We start from the raw sequence: 21,559 nt of genomic DNA, 5'->3' as shown, positions 1-21,559 counted from the left end.
AAAGAAAGAAAAGAAAGAAAGAGAGAGAAAGGAAGGAAGGAGGAAAGAAAGAAAGAAGGAAAGAAAGAGAGGAAGGAAGGAAGGAGGGGAAGGAAGAGAAGGGAAAGGACAGGAAGAAAGAAAAAGAAAGAAGGAAAGAAAGAAAGAAAGGAAGGAGGAAAGAAAGAGAGAGGGAGGAAGGAAGGAAGGAAGGGAAGGGAAGGGCAGGGAAGGGAAGGGAAAGGAAGGGAAGGGAAGGGAATGAAGGAAGGAAGGAAGGAAAGAAGGAAGGAAGGAAGAAAAAGAAAGGATAGAAAGAAAGCAAGAAAGAAAGGGAGAGAGAAAGAAAGAAAGAAAGGGAGAGAGAGAAAGAAAGATAGAAAGATAGATTTCTCCATTTCATAGAGAAATCCTATAATGTGAGCCATCATCATCCAAAGAGCATGTGTTATTAAGAGCTAAGGTCTGGGAAGAATCTAGTTGTAAGTGAGAGTTTCTCTTTTAATTACACACCCAATTATTAGCCACCTCTGGGACACATGTTTTCAAACAGAAAAATGTCTTCTCCAGAATTTTAAGGTAATTCTTTCTCAAATTGTAGCATAGCTCTCTAAGAAAGCCAGGATCCATAAAAGACTTCCTGAAGTTGCAATGGAGAGATGACTCTAGATTCTGTTCTCTCCTATGGTGGTTGAAGTGACTGAACAATTACTGATACCTAGAATTCTGTAGAGTGAGTTCATCTCTCCATTAACATGTCTAGCACTATTATTCCCAGTTGTATCCCTGTGTATCACTGTTGATAACCACGTGGATATTCATTACATTATGACCTGAAAATTAAAGGAAGAATGAAGGTTTATAAATAAGGGAAATAACACTGACTCAGAACTAGGTACAACTGGGGAACCAATAACCCTACACTCAAACCCTGGATGGAAAAAGCCCTTAATCATGCTATTAGGAAAATCTTGGAGCTATTACTAGAGAGCAAATTATAAAGGATACCGCATTACAGTATTTGGATGAAGGGGCTTTTTAGGCAATAGACTAAATCCTAATCACAAAAGCAGTAAGCAGAAGAGTGACAGTCTTTTTTTTTTTTAACATCTTTATCAGAGTATAATTGCTTTACAATGGTGTGTTAGTTTCTGCTTTATAACAAAGTGAATCAGTTATACATATACATATGTCCCCATATCTCTTCCCTCTTGCATCTTCCTACCTCCACCCTCCCTATCCCACCCCTCTAGGTGGTCACAAAGCACCAAGCTGAGCTGATCTCCCTGTGCTATGCGGCTGCTTCCCACTAGCTATCTATTTTAAGCTTGGTAGTGTATATATGTCCATGCCACAGTCTTTCTGAATGAATAGTCTTCTCTCACTATTGGCTTTACCCTTGCTTACTTCACAACCTTAGGATTTCCAAACACAGTAGGACATGACAAAATTTCTGGATGATATATACCCATATTTTTCTGTTTTATAATTACTAATCATGCATCCTAGAATATCTTCTTGGAGGAGCTTCTTAAAATGTATCTTCTTCCTACAGCTCAAGAATAGCAGGGCTCCGTTATTCCAGTAATTTGGGAAAACAGTGAAACTCTTCTTCTAGTACTTGTTCATAAGTTAAATAATAAATCAATAGATGATTAATAAACTAGAGATATGAAAACCTACCAAAAAGCGAAAGAAAGGTTTCCAGGCCAATTTACTTCTATCAAGATAGTAACTGAATATATTAACATATCTAGGAAAGCCTAGAAGGAGCATTGGTCCCATGAAAGCTCAGTGGAAAGATAATAGGAAAGACCAATGCTGCTCGTGTCCCCCTGGGCAGGAGTTGGGGGAGAATGTTCAGGTCCCACTGGCACGACCTTCCCTGGAAGTGCAAAGAGTGTTCTTCAACCTACCTTAGCCAAAAAATATGTTCTGAGGACTTCGCTGGTGGCACAGTGGTTAAGAATCCACCTGCCAATGCAGGGGACACAGGTTCGAGCCCTGGTCTGGGAAGATCCCTCATGCTGCAGAGCAACTAATCCCATGCGCCACAGCTACTGAGTCTGTGCTCTAGAGCCCGCGAGCCACAGCTACTGAGCCCACATGCCACAACTACTGAAGCCCACATGCCTAGAGCCCGCACTCTGCAACAAGAGAAGTCTGTGCACCACAACGAAGAGTAGCCCCCACTCGCCACAACTAGAGAAATCCCGTGCACGGCAATGAAGACCCAACACAGATAAATAAATAAATATATACATACATACATGCATACATACATACATACATAAATACATAAATAAATAAATAAATAGAATATGTTCTGAGATTCTTTAACATACTGTTATGGTTCCATGATTGAGATCTGGCTTCCCATGTAGGCCTTGCTACCACAAGAAGCTGGTCATGCCCACATGGGTTCTAACTTCTCTGCTTGTGACCATCTTATTTCTCAATACATATTAATAGTTTCCTTGCTTAGATATGTCTTCAACAACTCGTTACTGTGATATCTCTGAAGGATAGAACTGTTCTCACATAATGATAACATTAAACTTCTGAGTCTGCAAAAGTAAGGGCTGCTCTGTCCAACTCACTATACCATTTTATTTTGAATTCTTTTACATAACCACCATCCTCTTCAACGCCATTACCCTCCTCCTCAAATATTTAAACTCTTCCTTACTCACTTTCTATGTTACAGACAAAATAAAAACCACAAGATGAGACTCCCTCATCTTCTCCATTCTCTATTCCAAACCCATCAAATCAACTCACCTACATCTTCAACCATGTTATTTTCTTTTCCTGCTTCTCTGCATCTCTATCTTTCTCATTATATGTAGAGATTAGATATAGATATACAGATAATATATGTATATAGAGAGACAGAGATTGAGAGAGATAGAGACAGAGATGAGAGCTGACTCTTGAACAACACGGAGGGATTAGGGGCTGCAGACTCTGCACAGTCCAAAATCTGCCTGTATCTTACAGTCAGCCCTCCTATCCACGGTTCCTCCTATCTGCGGTTCTGCATCTGCAGATTCAACCAAACATGGATCATGTAACACTGTAGTATTTACTATTGAAAAAAATCCATGTATAAGTGCACCCCTGCAGCTCAAACCATATTGTTCCAGGATCAACTCTATGTGTGTGTGTATGTGTGTGTGCGTGTATATACACATACACATGCACATATATATGTATATATATGTAATTTTTCTGCTTTAACAGTACATTCTTCTACTGTGCTTTGAACTCCATTTCCTCCCTTTTAACTGGCTCTTTCATGTTGCCAATATTTCATACAACACGTATTACAAAATACTTATTATATTCCATACTATTCAGCAGCACAAATTTCCTCTTACTCTCATCACAACCTCTCAATGTTGGCATTTCTATCTGAATTTTGCAGAGAAAGAAACAGTCACAACAAGGTTAAGTACAATACAGACGGTAAATGGAACAGCTGATATTTGAATCCAGGTTATTGACTCTGGAGCACTTTTTCTTGTTCATTTATTTTTTGTGTTGCTTCTTTCCTCCATTAGAATGTAGGTTCTATGAGAGCTAGAATCTTGTCTCTGTTGTGACACATTATATCCCCAAATCCTCAGTGACTTGTGCATAGTATATATTCAATTAACAGGGAAAGCAGCTCTTTTGTCCCTTTTCTGTTTGCCCATTTTTGTTCCCCTCTAACCTTGAAAGAACGTAATCATAGGAAGGAGATCACTAGGCAGCTTAAACTAACTTCTGACTTATGCTCAACAGAATGCACACCGTGCCTTGCCTAACCTGTTGATTCTTTTCCTAGATTAAAAGAAGTAAGAATGAAGAATTAAGTAGTTAAAGAATGACTAGCTCTCTACCCTCAACAGCCCCCTTAGCAATCCTGCAGGCAGATCACATGGGCAAGGTAACATCTGAAAGGTCAGCTGTCTCTCCCCCCCTTTTCCCTTTACAAATTGTCATAGCTGAACAAAATCTTCAGAGCTGGTCTCAGGACATGAGCCCACCTTCTCCCCAGATTGCCAGGTTTTCCGATTAAAACATCTTTCCTTTCTACTGACGCCTGCTTCTTGATTATTGTCACTTGAGCGGCAAGCAGCCGAACCTGAGTTTGGTAACAATAGTAGTTAAATAAATTCATGAATTAATAAATAAATTCCCCTTCTACTCTCATGGATATGGAGGTGGAGAATTTGTTCTCTTGACCCCTTTGTTCACTATAGCCTGATATTCCTACCCTATCCATTGCCACATAAGTGCCTTGTGATTCTTCCTTTTTCCATGGAATTCTTTAACTTGGCCAAAATATGGCTTACCGTTTTTATACATATGTTTCCTCTTTTCTTATTTCCAATTATTTCTCTTGAAATTATTCTCTCCTGAAAGATTCTGGCTATTGCTGGAACACCCTGTGCAGAAGGCTGGAGGGGCGCAATTTGGTGTATTTATCAGTCTCTATATAACCTCGTTGTTTAAAACATCCTCAGGCCAAATCTAATTTATTGTTTGCTTCATGAGCGTGTATTATCCTAGCTTTGTATATTCACTAGCTTGGTGTGGCTCAAATCAACGTCCTTTAGCTTATAGAACCTCTAGTTTCAATTCACTTCCTCACCAGATTTTCTTCTAAGTGAACAGGTTATATTTTTTTAGATAGAAATAGCGGTAGGTATGCTTTCTCCTTAAAATCCCCTCCTCTACTACTGAGAGCTACTGAGAAGTTTTTCCACAGGCTTATTTTCCACCTCTTCCTTACCCCTTCCCTGACCCTAGATCTCATAATGCTAATCAATAGATTGTTAGATATGCTTTTTGAGGAGATCGTTCAGTTGCTAGAAGTCTGCAGTTGTGCCTTTTCTCTTGTTATGCTCTCTCCTTGGGCCCATAGTCATGGAATTTGCCAGAGCGGCTTTAAATTTTTGATCTGGAGCAGTTCGCTCTGTGGAATTTGGTGCCCTGCCCCTACCTGCTTTGCCTTTGGCCTTTTATATTATATCTAGCAGCTAATGCAAACTAGCTATAATACTTTAAAAAAAAAGTCTGCTCTTTAAAAAATACAGATTCTCAGGGTCCGCCCTTGGAGATTCTGATTGCAGGTCTGAAGTTGCATCTGCAAATGTACATTTATAAAAGCTCCCTAAGTGATTCTGATGCTTGACTAGTCTTAGCAACACCGTGCTACTGAGATGAGTTTTCTTCATAGAGGATGAGCAAAAGCAATAGGTCTGTTATTGCTATCTTTCCTAAAAATTAAATTGTGATAGAGGTAAGAGACTTGGCTTTGTTTATCTTTATTTCCAACACATTGCTTGTGAAATAATAGTTAAAACATCTCATCAAAGCTTTTCCGGATTTCCTGAGGCTGAGGCTTCTGTATCAATAAAGAGCAAAGCTGGAAGCTAGAGTTAAGTCTGTTTTCACCTAAACATAAATGAGGTAGAGAAAGAGAAAGCAGATTCTGCCTCTGGAGATTCGAAAGGACTTAAATGTTAACACTAACATATTGAACCTAATTGTCAGCTTCAGAGGTAGTCAGGGCAATCACCCAAGAGATCAATGCTTGCTCTCCCCGGGGTACAGATGCACCCCTGCCTTTCCTATTCCAGACCCCAAACCTCATTTCTGACCAACTTCCCAAGATGAAGAATAGCTGTTGTTGTTTCTTTCTTCTTTTTCTGTGAGAAATTCATTTAGGACATAACATCGTAATTCTCCACTCCCACTCGTTTTTCTTCGTTTTGTGAAAATCAATAACCTATAGGACTGGATTTTATGAAGCCTGAAGCAGTTAGGAGAAAATAAAGGAATGAATCTTTGGGCTCAACTTATTTCACACACACACCTGCTTACAGCCTTTGTGCCAGCAGGGACTAGGGAAATACCTAGGTACAGATCCGGGTGTCTGGACAGTGTGTGTGATGGATGGGAAGCCCAGACAACAGACAGAGCGAGAGAAGGAGACACACACACACACAGAGGTACAGACGAAGAGAGAGAGAGAGGGATAACGGGATAACAAGGGAGTTACATGAACTCAAGTGCCAAAGGTCTTTTTACAATGCTTGTTCTGTGAGTCGAAGCCAACTGTTAAACATATATTGACTAGCTGACTAAGTTAATAAAGGTATTAATAAATGAATACAGAAATGGACATTTAGCAGCAAATGAGAGGATTCAAGTTGGGAGGATGTTAAAAAATATACCAGAAGTCTTTAACTTTCATGTTAATAGTACTGGAAGGAAGTCTACCTCTCTGATTATAGGGTGTCACGATCAAAACAGTATTGAAGGTTGCTTAATCTATCGGTGGTGTGTAGGATGGATTAGGCTAGGGAATAATAATTACGAGCAATCCCATTTGGAGAATGGTATCATGCTTTTGGCATGTGAAGAAGGTCAGCCCTGAGAGAAGGACAAAGGTAATAGAGAGAAGGGAATAGTAAGGGGTAGTATGTCAGAAAAAGAAGTGAGAAGATTTAGAAAAAGATTAGATTATGGGGCTAAAGGAAAAGAATATTCAGGGAATACATACTCCTGCATTTCAAGAAGTTATCTCCTCTGGGATAAATTTTCCATATGGCTAATCACAACCTTCTCTGGATGTTCACTGGAATTTGTACATGCTTTTTGTAGAGTGTGCACTGTGGGCTTTATTGCTATTTATTTGCTTTTTATCTTTCTTTGTATTGGATTGTTTTCTTCTTTGGAATAGATATCTACTCTCAAACAAGAAGAAACTGCACTGGTTCCAGGTATGGACTGGAGGACCCTGGGATAATTGTCAGTGAGGGACAAGACTTGCCTGGTGTCAAGTGTTTTAAAAGAAGGAAACCAAAAGACAAGTTTCAAGGGTAAGCCAGGATTTACAGCTAATCATCATAATCTAGTAGAAGCACCACCTGCAGAGTCAGGGCACAGATATATAAGGTCATAGAGCAGAAATCAGAGACAAAATGAATATATAACAGAAGGTCTAAACCAGGAATAAAAATAATGATGATGATGATGATACATTTTGAGTATTTACTGCATGCCAACACAATGATAAATGTTTTTACTTGTTAACCCTTACATCAACACTAAGTAGAATATATTCAAAATTAGAAGTCCTAAGTAACACACGTGTGTATCTCCTCTTTCTCCTTAAGCCCATTAAAGTTACAATAAGTATAGTAATAATATGTACCTCAGGAAGACAAAGCAAGTAAAAGAGAATGCAAACATAAGCAAATATTTCTGCATTTTTTTCAATGATGGGAAGAGGTTGAATAAGTGAATATTGACTTAGCCAAATGGAAGAAGTTATAATCTAAGTGCCTCCTGACTCCAGAAATCTCTGCCCTTCCCTGATGGGGATAGAACTTTTTTACAATTGATGGTGATACTTTGTGGAGAAGAATGACACAGACTTGGCCCGGATAAAAAGAAACACCCTCTGTCCTACCTTCCACCTCTTCTTCCCTTCTCCGAGCTCCTGTCCAAATTTCTGGTGCTCTTAGGATGTTCCCAGGATCTCCACTACAGCCTCCACTCTGAATCACTGACATGTTCACAACGTGATGCATCCAAAGTTCTAGTCTTTTACAGACCTGATTGACTTAGGTCTATGGAAATAATTGTTTATAAGAGCTATTGCCTTCAGATATTAGTCCTCATGTACTTGTGATTTTGCCCATTTTGACATGACCTTCAGTCCTAAAGAATAAGGCAGAAACCTCAAGTCTAATGACTCTCCACTGGATTATCCAAGAAAAACATTGGATTGTGTTGGCATGCAATAAAGATGAGGATAAGAGCAATAACATAAAGGCACAATATTAAGTATAAAATTTAGTGAACCTGGAAAGAAGCTACTAGATATTTATTTCCCCCAATCTCAGTTCTAGGCTTCTTGAAGCAGAATGTTTTTGAATAGTCAGACATTACATCATGATTCTCTTTTCTCTCTCATTCCAATAATTGTGTTAGTTTTTCCATTTTAAGAAAACAAGTCCTCAGATTTTGAGATTAGTCACAATAATTTTTAACAAGGGCAAAACAGAAAGAAGTAAATAATATATCTTTTCTCCTATCTAGCATGTCAAATTTTGATAACATAGGATAGTTTTCCTATATTTGTCATTGATACACAAATTATCTGGAATAGCTTATTTGCAGTATCAAAAGATTATACCTCTCCCACCAACCGCCTCCCTGCCCTGCACCAAAAACATAGAAAAAAACAAAGACAGGGAAAAACAAACTCTTCTCAGAAAAAAAAAAAATCTATCTTGCTTCCATTAAAAATGTTCCTTTCTTCTATCAGTCCTCCTTTATCATTGTTAGGTGATAAATGGTTTGGCAGGATAAATGTAAGTAATTAGACAATACTGAAAGTTACTGTAAATGTAAAATTTTTGGATAAATGTCTCTGAGTCAGGTTACTTTAACTGTATTCACAAGACAGTTTTAAAAGGCATAAATTTAAAAAAGTAAATTAAAACAGTACTTAAACCATATATTTTCATGTCTGGAGGAAGCCTCATTTGTCACCTGGTTTTACCTTTTCCCATCATCCCTGATAAGTCATCACCCTTCCTAGTCTTAAAAACTCACCCCCACTAAGGAGGGGCAGTGGAGATGGCTTTAAACTGCACTGCACTTCATTTCTCTTCTCTTGCCACAGAATTTATCCATTCAGTCATTCAACAGACCTTGATTAAGTATGTCCTGAATGCCAGGGCTTTCTCAGCATTATAATAGAAGGATCTACACATCCATCCACTCTTGTGAGTTTTAGCTAGTTGTTGATTCAATGACAGGATCAACATTTGCAAACCCTTTCTATCTAAATCTACATCTTCAAAGCTTGGAGCAGTATCATAGCAGTGAGACTAAAGCAATCGTGGTCACAATGCCCATTAACACATACTCATCAAACAAATACAGTATACTGGAGTAGGCAGGCAGAGTGAGTTAGTATGATCTAATTTACAGAAGGTCTCTGCCTTTTAGAGATTAATTGTCCAGGAGAATTCATAACAAACAAAATTTTAAGTCATAAAAGGAAGATATACCCAATGTGTAATGAATTTACAAAAAAAAAGGGGCTACTGCTACAGACTAGGAAGTCTTCAAGGGGGGGGGATGTCATCTGAGAGGCCCAACTGCTAAAAAGAGTTTGAACCCCAAATGTGTGAACTTGAAACCTGAGCCTCCACTTTTAAATGGGAAAAAAAATTCACCTTCCTTTCTTACCTCACCCAAAGATTTCATGAAGAGAGTGGAGAGGTAAAAACGAATGTGCTAATTCACAAGATTGAAAGGCAGTTTAGATGCAAAAGATGTGTGTCTTTATACAGCACAAAGTTCATACAGGAATCAGCACCCAAATGTCATAGAGGCTGAAAATACAAACCACCCAGAGCATTATCTTAGAAGTCCCTGGCTCTTTACCTGGTTATGAAGGACACATAGAGAGAGACACAATTATATCCCTTATCCTGGAACATTCCATGTGCTTTCCCTCTGCCCACAGATGGGCTCATCGAAGCCAGAACACTGGTAGATATGACCTATGGCAAATATTCAGTGGTCACAATCTTCTGTAATTTGGGGGTGCATCTCAAAGCCTCTGAGGTTACTGTGCCCATCAAAGCAATGGGAATATAGCAGGGTGACCAAATATGCCAGTTTTCCTGGAACAATCCTGGTTTTTAGTACTCCGATTCACTCTCAAAAAGTCCCTGTTTAAATGGTATGGACACCTTAACTATAGCCTGCTTTCCATAGGACATGCAGAGGTGGGCCACAGACCCCCATTTTCCTATGAGCAGAGTTCCAAGAAAAGCCATAAGGGCAGATGAAGGTATGGTTGTAGAGAACACAAAAACTGCTTAGAAACTATACCACAGGCAAAAAGCCTTCCCATGCTCTGCGAAAAATGAGCTGTTATCAATTCAATCTGGCTTTATGCTAGCTGATATTTGACCCTCCATATATATTTTTTTTATTCGCTTCATTGGGTTATCAGCTGTCTCAAGTTTAAATGAGAAGCTTCTGGAAGGCAACGACTCATGTAACATAATCAAGATGATGCCAATGATGAGAAGAGAGCATACATACCTTATTTCATCCTTCACAAAGAATTCATGACAAGTATTTCAACTGATTCTCAATTTTCTGGAGTAATTCTACTCATAAAGGCAAAGAAACTGAATCCCGTTCATTACTGAGCATTAATCAGTGTTGAATTGATGGTGTTAGGACTTAACCAGTCCCTCTGAATACAAATTCTAATCCCTGTCCACCAGACAGTACCTGTTTTATTGATAATGATTATGATTACAACAATCAACAGCCTGACAAAATGGAACGGGATCCAGAGACTTAATAGGCTTTTTGGAGGCTCTAAATTATCTCACAACTTCTTCCCTTGCCATCCCCTAACTCTCACCCAGGTTCTTCTCCTGCCAGCCATTTGATCTAACCTAAAAGGATTTTCCCTAACCAGCCACATACACTCCACATGTTTTTCAGGTCCTCACCTCCTCCAGGAAGCATTCCTTGGTGCCTTGGGTCCATAGGGAGTTCTCACTTCTCTAAGCACTCATGCCCTTGACTTACAGAAACACTCACTTGGAAACTCAGTTGTGGACTATTTTTATATGACTCATTTTGTTTCCCTAGTATCTTTTGAACTCACTGAGGAAAGAGACTATACCTGCTCGTTGCTTTATCCCCAACCCTCCTGCCCCCATCTACCCTTGCAGCACAGGCAAGGACTTGGCAAGCAAAGTAAACCCTGACACAAGGAGACTGAATCCTCTTGGGAAGGCCTGGCAGTATTGTTTCTCACTGTGAAACTCATTTTCCCTAACTGAGATTAGGCTCCTCTGTGGGCCGTGAAAAGGAAGAAATCAGGCTCAGGAACCCACAAGCAGAGGCACCTGCTCTTGGACTGCCCTGATCCCTTACATACCTGAGGACCACAGGGTTTTGCCCAGGGCAGATGCAGGGAGGGAGGCCTGAACAGATTTTGCAAGGAAAGGAAACTTCTTTCCCTGAGGCTGGAATGTGTTAATGACTGTGACAATTTCTAACATGTTCCAGTCTGCAACCATCATGTGGACTAAGCCTCATTCCTGCCGCAGGCTGTAGTGTCCATCCTTGGGTTTTAATATCAATCATGACACGCTGTATCATTTCAAGCCTGTTAATTTAACTCATATTTCAAAATGTTGGAGAAATCTCAGAGGGAGAGACAGGGCAGGCATACAATTATTAAAAATCTGTTACACCATTAAAAGGCAGTGTAGAGGAGACCTTCAAGATGGCAGAGGAGTAAGACGTGGAGATCACCTTCCTCCCCCACAAATACATCAGAAATACATCTACATGTGGAAAAACTCTTACAGAACACCTACTGAATGCTGGCAGAAAACCTCAGACTTCCCAAAACGCAAGAAAGTCTCCACGTATCTGGGTAGGGCAAAAGAAAAACAGAGACAAAAGGATAGGGACAGGACCTGCACCTCTGGGAGGGAGCTGTGAAGGAGGAAAAGTTTCCACACACTAGGAAGCCCCTTCACTGGCGGAGACCGGGTGTGGCCAGGGGGAAGCTTCGGAGCCACAGAGGAGAGCACAGCAACAGGGGCGCGGAGGGCAAAGTGGAGAGATTCCCGCACAGAGGATCTGTGCTGGCCAGCACTCACCAGCCTGAGAGGCTGGTCTGCTCACCCGCTGGGGCGGGTGGGGGCTGGGAGCTGAGGCTCCGGCCTCAGAGGTCAGATCCCAGGGAGAGGACTGGGGTTGGCTGTATGAACACAGCCTGAAGGGGGCTAGTGCGCCACAGCTAGCCGGGAAAGAGTCGGGGAAAAAGTCTGGACCTGCCTAAGAGGCAGAGACCATTGTTTCGGGGTGCGAGAGGAGAGGGGATTCAGAGCACCACCTAAATGAGCTCCAGAGACAGGCGTGCACCGCTGCTATCAGTGTGGACACCAGAGACGGGCATGAAACGCTAAGGCTGCTGCTGCCGCCACCAAGAAGCCCATGTGTGAGCACAGGTCACTATCCACACCTCCCCCCTTGGGAGCCTGTGCAGCCCGCCACGGCCAGGGCCCTGTGATCCAGGGACAACTTCCCCGGGAGAACACACGGCGCTCCTCAGGCTATTATAATCTCACAACATCACACCGGCCTCTGCTGCCACAGGCTCGCCCTGCATTCTGTACGCCTCCCTCCCCACCCCCACCCCGGCCTGAGTGACCCAGAGTCCCCTAATTAGCTGCTACTTTAACCCTACCCTATCCTGTCTGGGCAGGAACAGAGGCTCTCAGGTGACCTACACGCAGAGGCGGGGCCAAATCCAAAGCTGAGCCCCAGGAGCTGTTCGAACAAAGAAGAGAAAGGGAAATCTCTCCCAGCAGCCTCAGGAGCAGCGGATTAAATCTCCACAGTCAACTTGATGCACTCTGCATCTGTGGAATACCTCAACAGACAACAAATAATCCCAACATTGAGGTGGTGGACTGTGGGACAACTGTAGACTTGGGGTTTACTTTCTGCATCTAATTTGTTTCTGCTTTTTTTGTTTTCTTTTGTTTTTTGGTTGTTTTTTTTTTTTTTTTTTCTGTACGAGGGCCTCTCACTGTTGTGGCCTCTCCCATTGCGGAGCACAGGCTCCAGATAATGCAGGCTCAGCGGCCATGGCTCACGGGCCCAGCCACTCCACGGCATGTGGGATCTTCCAGGACCAGGGCATGAACCTGTGTCGTCTGCATTGGCAGGCGGACTCTCAACCACTGTGCCACCAGGGAAGCCCATGTTTCTGGTTTTATGTTTATCTTAGTTTAGTATTTAGAGTTTATTATCACTGATAGATTTGTTTATTGATTCGGTTGCTCTCTTCCTTTCTTTTATATATATATATGTGTATATATATATATATATATATACACATATATATATTTCCTTTTTCTCTTTTTGTGAGTGTGTATGTGTAGGCTTCTTTGTGTGATTTTGTCTGTATAGCTTTGCTTTTACCATTTGTCCTAGGGATCTGTCTGTCCTTTTATTAAGAAGAGTTTTTAGCACTTGTTACATTGGTGGATTTGTTTATTGGTTTGGTTGCTCTCTTCTTTCTTTCTTTGTATTCTTTTTATTACTTTTTAATTTTTTTTATTTTAATAATTAAAAAAAATTTATTTTAATAACTTTATTTACTTTTCTTTCTTTCTTTCTTTTGTTCTCTCTTTGCTTCTGAGCCATGTGGCTGACAGGGTCTTGGTGCTCCGGCCAGGTGTCAGACCTGTGCTGCTGAGGACGGAGAGCCTTGTTCAGGACATTGGTCCACCACACACCTCCCAGCTCCATGTAATATCAAATAGACAAATATCTCCCACAGCTCTCCAACTCAACACTAAGACCCAGCACTATTCAACAAGCTACAGTGCTGGACACCATATGCCAAACAACTAACAATACAGGAACACAATCCCACCTATTAGCAGAGAGGCTGCCTAAAATCATAATAAGGTCACAGACACCCTAAAACACACCACCAGATGCAGTCCTGCCCACCAGAAAGACAAGATCCAGCCTCATCCACCAGAACACAGGCACCAGTCCCGTCCACCGGGAAGCCTACACAAACCACTGAAGCAACCTTAGCCACTGGGGGAAGACACCAAAAACAATGGGAACTACAAACCTGTAGCCTGCAAAAAGGAGACCCCAAACACAGTAAGTGAAGCAAAATGAGAAGACAGAGAAACACACAGCAGATGAAGGAGCAACACAAAAACCCACCAGACCTAATAAATGAAGAGGAAATAGACAGTCTACCTGAAAAAGAATTCAGAGTAATAATAGTAAAGATGATCCAAAATCTTGGAAATAGAATGGAGAAAATACAAGAAATGTTTAACAACGACCCAGAAGAACTAAAGAGCAAACAAATGATGATGAACAACACAATAAATGAAATTTAAAATTCTCTAGAAGGAATCAGTAGCAGAATAACTGAGGCAGAAGAACAGATAAGTGACCAAGAAGATAAAATAGTGGAAATAACTACCACATAGCTGAATAAAGAAAAAAGAATGAAAAGAATAGAGGACAGTCTCACAGACCTCTGGGACAACATTAAATGCACCAACATTCGAAGTATAGGAGTCCCAGAAGAAGAAGAGAAAAGGAAACGGACTTAGAAAATATCTGAATAGATTATAGTTGAAAACTTCCCTAATATGGGAAAGGAAATAGTCAATCAAGTCCACGAAGTGCAGAGAGTCCGATACAGGATAAATCCAGGCAGAAACATGCCAAGACACATATTAATCAAACTATCAAAGATTAAATACAAAGAAAATATATTTAAAACAGCAAGGGAAAAGCAACAACTAACATAATACAAGGGAATCCCCATAATGTTAACAGCTAATCTTTCAGCAGTAACTCTGCAAGCCAGAAGGGAGTGGCAGGACATATTTAAAGTGATGAAAGGGAAAAACCTACAACTAACATTACTCTACCTGGCAAGGATCTCATTCAGATTCGATGGAGAAATTAAAACCTCTACAGACAAGCAAAAGCCAAGAGAATTCAGCACTACGAAACCAGGCTTACAACAAATGCTAAAGGAACGTCTTTAGGCAGGAAACATAAGAGAAGGAAGAGACCTACAACAGCAAACCCAAAACAATTTAAAAAATGGTAATACGAAAACACCTATCAATAACAACTTTAAATGTAAATGGATTAAATGCTCCAACTAAAAGACATAGACTGGCTGAATAGATACAAAAACAAGACCCGTATATATGCTGTCTACAAGAGACCAACTTCAGACCTAGGGACACATACAGACTGAAAGTCAGGGGATGGAAAAAGATATTCCATACAAATGGAAATCAAAAAACGGTGGAGTAGCAATTCCCATATCAGACAAAGTAGACTTTAAAATAAAGACTATTACAAGAGACAAAGAAGGACACTACATAATGATCAAGGGATCAATCCAAGAAGAAGATATAACAACTGTAAATATTTATGCACCCAACATAGGAGTACCTCAATACATAAGGTAAATGCTAACAGCCATAAAAGGGGAAACTGACAGTAACACAATCATAGTAGGGGACTATGATTGTAGGGCATACCTCACTTTCACCAATGGACAGATCATCCAAAATGAAAATAAATAAGGAAACACAGCTTTAAATGATACATTAAACAAGATGGACTTAATTGATATTTATAAGACAGTCCATGCAAAAACAACAGAATACACATTCTTCTCAAGTGCTCATGAAACATTCTCCAGGGTAGATCATATCTTGGGTCACAAATGAAGCCTTGGTAAATTTAAGAAAATTGAAATCACATGAGCTATCTTTTCCAACCACAACGCCATGAGACTAGATATCAATTACAGGAAAATATCTGTAAAAAATACAAACACATGGAGGCTAAACAATACACTACAAAATAACCAAGAGATCACTGAAGAAATCAAAGAGGAAATCAAAAATACCTGGAAACAAATGACAATGAAAACACGATGGAACAAAACCTGTGGGATGCAGCAAAAGCAGTTCTAAGAGGGAAGTTAAAAACAACACAATCCTACCTCAAGAAACAAGAAATATTTCAAATTAACAACCTAACCTTACACCTAAAGCAATTAGAGAAAGAAGAACAAAAAAACCCCAAAGTTAGCAGAAGGAAAGAAATCGTGAAGATTCGATCAGAAATAAATGAAAAAGAAATGAAGGAAATGATAGCAAAGATCAATAAAACTAAAAGCTGGTTCTTTGAGAAGATAAACAAAATTGATAAACCATTAGCCAGACTCATCAAGAAAAAAAGGGAGAAGACTTAAATCAATAGAATCAGAAATGAAGAAGGAGAAGTAACAACTGACACCACAGAAATACAAAGGATCATGAGAGATTAGTACAAGCAACTATACGTCAATAAAATGGACAACCTGGAAGAAATGGACACATTCTTAGAAAAGCACAACCTTCCGAGACTGAACCAGGAAGAAATAGGAAATATAAACAGACCAATCACAAGCACTGAACTTGAGATTGCGATCAAAAATCTTCCAACAAATAAAGGCCCAGGACCAGATGGCTACACAGGCGAATTACATCAAACATTTACAGAAGAGCTGACGCCTATCCTTCTCAAAGTCTTCCAAAATATAACCGAGGGAGGAACACTCCCAAACTCATTCTGTGAGGCCACAATCACCCTGATACCAAAACCAGACAAAGATGTCACAACGAAAGAAAACTACAGGCCAATATCACTGTTACTGATGAACACAGATGCAAAAATCCTCAGCACAATACTAGCAAACATAATCCAACAGCACATTAAAAGGATCATACACCATGATCAAGTGGGGTTTATCCCAGGAATGCAAGGATTCTTCAGTATACGCAAATCCATCAATGTGATAAACCATATTAATAAATTGAAGGAGAAAAACCATATGATCGTCTCGATAGATGCAGAAAAAGCCTTCAACAAAATTCAACACCTATTTATGATAAAAACTCTCCAGAAAGTAGGCATAGAAGGGAACTTAACTCAACATAATAGAGGCCATATATGACAAACTCACAGCCAACATCATTCTCAATGGTGAAAAACTGAAACCGTTTCCTCTAAGATTAGGAACAAGACAAGTCTGTGCACTCCCACCACTATTATTCAACATAGTTTTGGAAGCTTTAGCCACAGCAATCAGAGCGGAAAAAGATATAAAAGTAATTCAAATCAGAAAAGAAGTAAAATTGTCACTGTTTGCAGATGACATGATACTATACATAGTGAATACTAAAGATGCTACCAGAAAACTGCTAGAGCTAATCAATGAATATGGTAAAGTAGCAGAATACCAAATTAATACACTGAAATCTCTTGCATTCCTATACACTAATGATGAAAAATCTGAAAGAGAAAAAAATTAAGGAGACTCCCATTTACCATTGCAACAAAAAGAATAAAATACCTAGAAATAAACCTACCTAAGGAGACAAAAGACCTGTATGCAGAAAACTATAAGATACTGATGAAAGAAATTACAGATGATACAGATGGAGAGATACACCATGTTCTTGGATTGGAAGAATCAACATTGTGAAAATAACTATACTACCCAAAGCAATCTACAGATTCAATGCAATCCCTATCAATCTACCAAGGTATTTTTCACAGAACTAGAATAAAAAATTTCACAATTTGTATGGAAACACAAAAGACCCCAAATAGCCAAAGCAATCTTGAGAAAGAAAAATGGAGCTGGAGGATTCAGGCTCCCTGACTTCAGACTATACTACAAAGCTACAGTAATAAAGACAGTATGGTACTGGCACAAAAACAGAAATATAGATCAATGGAACGAGATAGAAAGCCCAGAGATATACCCATGCACATATGGTCACCTTATCTTTGATAAAGGAGGCAAGAATATACAACGGACAAAAGACAGCCCCTTCAATAAGTGGTGTTGGGAAAACTGGACAGCTACATGTAAAAGAATTTAAACACTCCCTAACACCATACACAAAAATAAACTTAAAATGGATTAAAGACCTAAATAAAAAGCCAGACAGTATAAAACTCTTAGAGGAAAACATAGGCAGAACACTCTATGACATCAATCACAGCAAGATCCTTTTTGACCCGCCTCCTAGAGAAATGGAAATAAAAACAAAAAATAAACAAATGGGACCTAATGAAACTTCAAAGTCTTTGCACAGCAAAGGAAACTATAAACAAGATGAAAACACAACCCTCAGAATGGGAGAAAATATTTACAAGTGAAGCAACTGACAGAGGGTTAATCTCCAAAATTTACAAGCAGCTCATGCAGCTCAATATCATAAAAACAAACAACCGAATCCAAAAATGGCAGAAGACCTAAACAGACATTTCTCTAAAGAAGATATACAGATCACCAACAAACGCATGAAAGGATGCTCAACATCATAATTATTAGAGAAATACAAATCAAAACTATAATGAGGTATCACCTCACATCAGTCAGAATGGCCATCATCAAAAAATCTACAAACAATAAATGCTGGAGAGGGTGTGGAGCACAGGGAAGCTTCGTGCACTTTGGTGGGCATGTAAATTGATACAGCCACTATGGAGAACAGTATGGTGGTTCCTTAAAAAACTAAAAATCAAACTACCACATGACCCAGCAATCCCACTACTGGGCATATACCCTTAGAAAACCATAATTCAAAAAGAGTCCTTTATCAGAATGTTCATTGCAGCTGTATTTACAGTACCCAGGACATAGAAGCAACCTAAGTGTCCATCGACAAATGAACAGATAAAGAAGATATGGCACATATATACAATGGAATATTACTCAGCCATAAAAAGAAACAAAATTGAGTTATTTGTAGTGAGGTGGATGGACCTAGAGTCTGTCATACAGAGTGAAGTAAGTCAGAAAAAGAAAAACAAATAACATATGCTAACACATAATATGGAATCTAAAAAATTAAAAAAAAAATGTTTCTGAAGGACCTAGGGGCAGGACAGGAATAAAGATGCAGAAGTAGGGAATGGACTTGAGGACATGGGGAGGTGGATGGGTAAGCTGGGACGAAGTGAGAGAGTGGCATGGACATATATACCCTACCAAATGTAAAGTAGATAGCTAGTGGGAAGCAGCCACATAGCACAGGGAGATCAGCTCTATGCTTTGTGCTCTCTTAGAGGGGTGGGATAGGGAGGGTGGGAGGGAGAGAAAGGCAAGAGGGACAAGATATGGGAGCATATGTATATGTATAACTGATTCACTTTGTTATAAAGAAACTAACACACCATTGTAAAGCAGTTATACTCCAATAGAGATGTTAAGAAAAGAAAAGGCAATGTATGTTTGTGTATGTATTTGTATATATGTAAATATAAATACTCATATTGTAAAGCATTTTCACTGACTATTTATTCTGCCTGTGATACTCTTTCCCCAGAAATGTACATGGCTAAATTCCTCAGACCCTTTAAGTTTTCATTCAAACATTACCTTCACAAGGAGACCTATCCTGATCATGAGACTTGAAATTGTTACTACCTCTCTTTATACTCTTTATTTCTCATTACTCTCCTCCCTTTTTAATATCTTATTAAATCTAGTTATTTATTCCATATATCATTTATTGTTTGTCCCCTCACTGGAATGTAAACCCTGTGTGGGTGGAAATTGTTTATTGTTTTTGTTCACTGTTGAATTGCAAGCACAATAATATAAGTGCCAGGCACTTAGTAGGTACTCAATAAATCGTTTTTATGCAATTGAATGGAAAGAATGAATGAATATCATATGCCTACCAAACTCTGGGTGTTTCAGGATCAAACGGCTCACCTACAGATAGTATAGCCAGGGCAAGTGTCAGGAGACCTCCAAAGACACAGTGCTACCTGGGACTGTGCAAACGAGTGCAGACTCATGTTCTCTAAGAATGGATCTCAGAATCCTCCCTGTAGTATGGGACCCCACTGGGATCTTTGCTGTTACAACTGTGAGACAACCTGAGGGCATGCTAGTACTACCACCTTCTAAAGACCAAGAATCTGAGACGTTATTCTTGGAAGAATAGACATCATCCCCGCCTATTACCTCCAGTGGACAGACAGCATCATGCCATGTTCCCAGAATCGCTCATAGCACTTTAGCAAGGAAAAATGTAAAGGAGTAAACACTGACCTTGATATCAAGGTATCTATGGTCAGGACCCAGGGGACATTAAAGGAATAATGAGAGTAATGTGAAATAAAAGAGATGCTAGAACAAATACACGGAATCCAAACATTTACAAAACCTCTACTGTGATTTAAGTTCTCTCTGAGTACTGGACAGATGATGAGACAACATTTTTTTTTTTTTTTTTTTTTTCCGGTACGCAGGCCTCTCACTGTTGTGGCCCCTCCCGTTGCGGAGTACAGGCTCCAGACGCGCAGGCTCAGCGGCCACGGCTCACGGGCCCAGCCGCTCAGCGGCATGTGGGATCCTCCCATACCGGGGCACAAACCCGCATCCCATGCATCGACAGGCGGACTCTCAACCACTGCGCCACCAGAGAAGCCCCAACATATGGTTTTATCCATACATCCAGGAATATAAGGAGGGACTGTAAATGCATAATTATAATACAATGCAATAAATGCTATAAGATTTGTATACAGAAAGTGCTATGCGAACACAGAGATAATGGTGAACACTTTTTCACATAAATGTAGGGAAAGCTACAGTGACAGGGTAACATTTCCGTTTGGCCTTGGAGGATAAATCAGAGTTTGTCAGAAGAGGATGGTAGGCATCTCATGAAGGAAAAAATAAGTGGAGACAAGGTGCAGATACAAGGATGGCCTGTACTGGGGAAAGGCAAGACCAATACTTCCCTGAGGATCTTCCTTTGTTCACAGTCCCCTGGCATGTCTGATTCTTTTCATCTCTCTCCCAGGACATGAGAGAGTACTTACTTCATAAGACACACTCAAGTATAAATAGAGTCAATGCATGAAACAAATGAAAACAATCAAGGCCTAGGCAGATCACCAAGCAAGGCTCCTAGCCTATGTCCTTATTTTTAACTGAAGTTCTGATGTCTTAGAAGACCAGCTCTTATAATCCATGGTTTTACGAGTCTGTACTCTGTTATCCCCCCTCATTCTCAAGGTGATGATTAGACCCTGTGATCAGGGGTCACACTGCTGTTCCTGGCCCTGGAGTGCCTGGCACAAGTTTGGGCACAGAGTGGTCATTCAGAAAATGATATCAAGTCAGGACAGTATGGAGAGGTATTCAGAGAGTCGGACAGGCTGCTTGAAGGCTTCCCCTGCCAGCTACTAGTGTGTGATCTTGGACAACAACTTAATATCTCTATTACTCTATAAAATAGGAATAAAAGGATTTAGGTCCTAGTGTTACTACAATAAATAATACTACGCAAAATCTTTGAACAGTACCTGGTACAAAATAGGCACTTAGTAACAGATGTTGCTGTTATTAAGAGTTGTCACGGTGCTGATTTTCATGATTCCTTGCTGCTCTGTCACACCTCTGACAGGTTTAGCCAGTAGACGTAGCACAGAACCAGGAGGAGATCAAGGTCCTGGTCTTGCTTGCCCCAAACTATCCATCTCATCTAAGGTAACTAATTCTTCTCTTGGAGCCTCATTTTCTTAAGGGGGTTTTGGTTAGGCTCAGATATGACTATAGGGATAAAAGAACTGTACACACACTCCTGTAAGACTCTTTGGGTTTTCAGTTTCTCCTTGACCCCAGGACAGACACAGAGTGTTGATAAAAGTTCCCCCATGGGACTGGGGCTTTTTTTTTTTTTTTTTACAACTGATTAAGAAGCAGGGCACAGAGAGAAAAATCTAGACTCAGAGATGAGAACCTGACCCCGCATCCAAGAGAAGTGTGTGGATGCTTTATTGCCACTCCCCCCGCCAAGGTTCAAGGGCACCTTGAGCTCACCAGGTGCACTGCTCTGCACTCCTGGCATGTGCTAAGTGGAGGGGAAAGCTA

The sequence above is a fragment of the Lagenorhynchus albirostris genome, chromosome 13 (assembly GCF_949774975.1).
Source record: "Lagenorhynchus albirostris chromosome 13, mLagAlb1.1, whole genome shotgun sequence".
Classification (NCBI taxonomy): Eukaryota; Metazoa; Chordata; class Mammalia; order Artiodactyla; family Delphinidae; genus Lagenorhynchus; species Lagenorhynchus albirostris.
The sequence above is the reverse complement of the archived record's forward strand: the minus strand, read 5'-3'. Positions refer to the sequence as shown.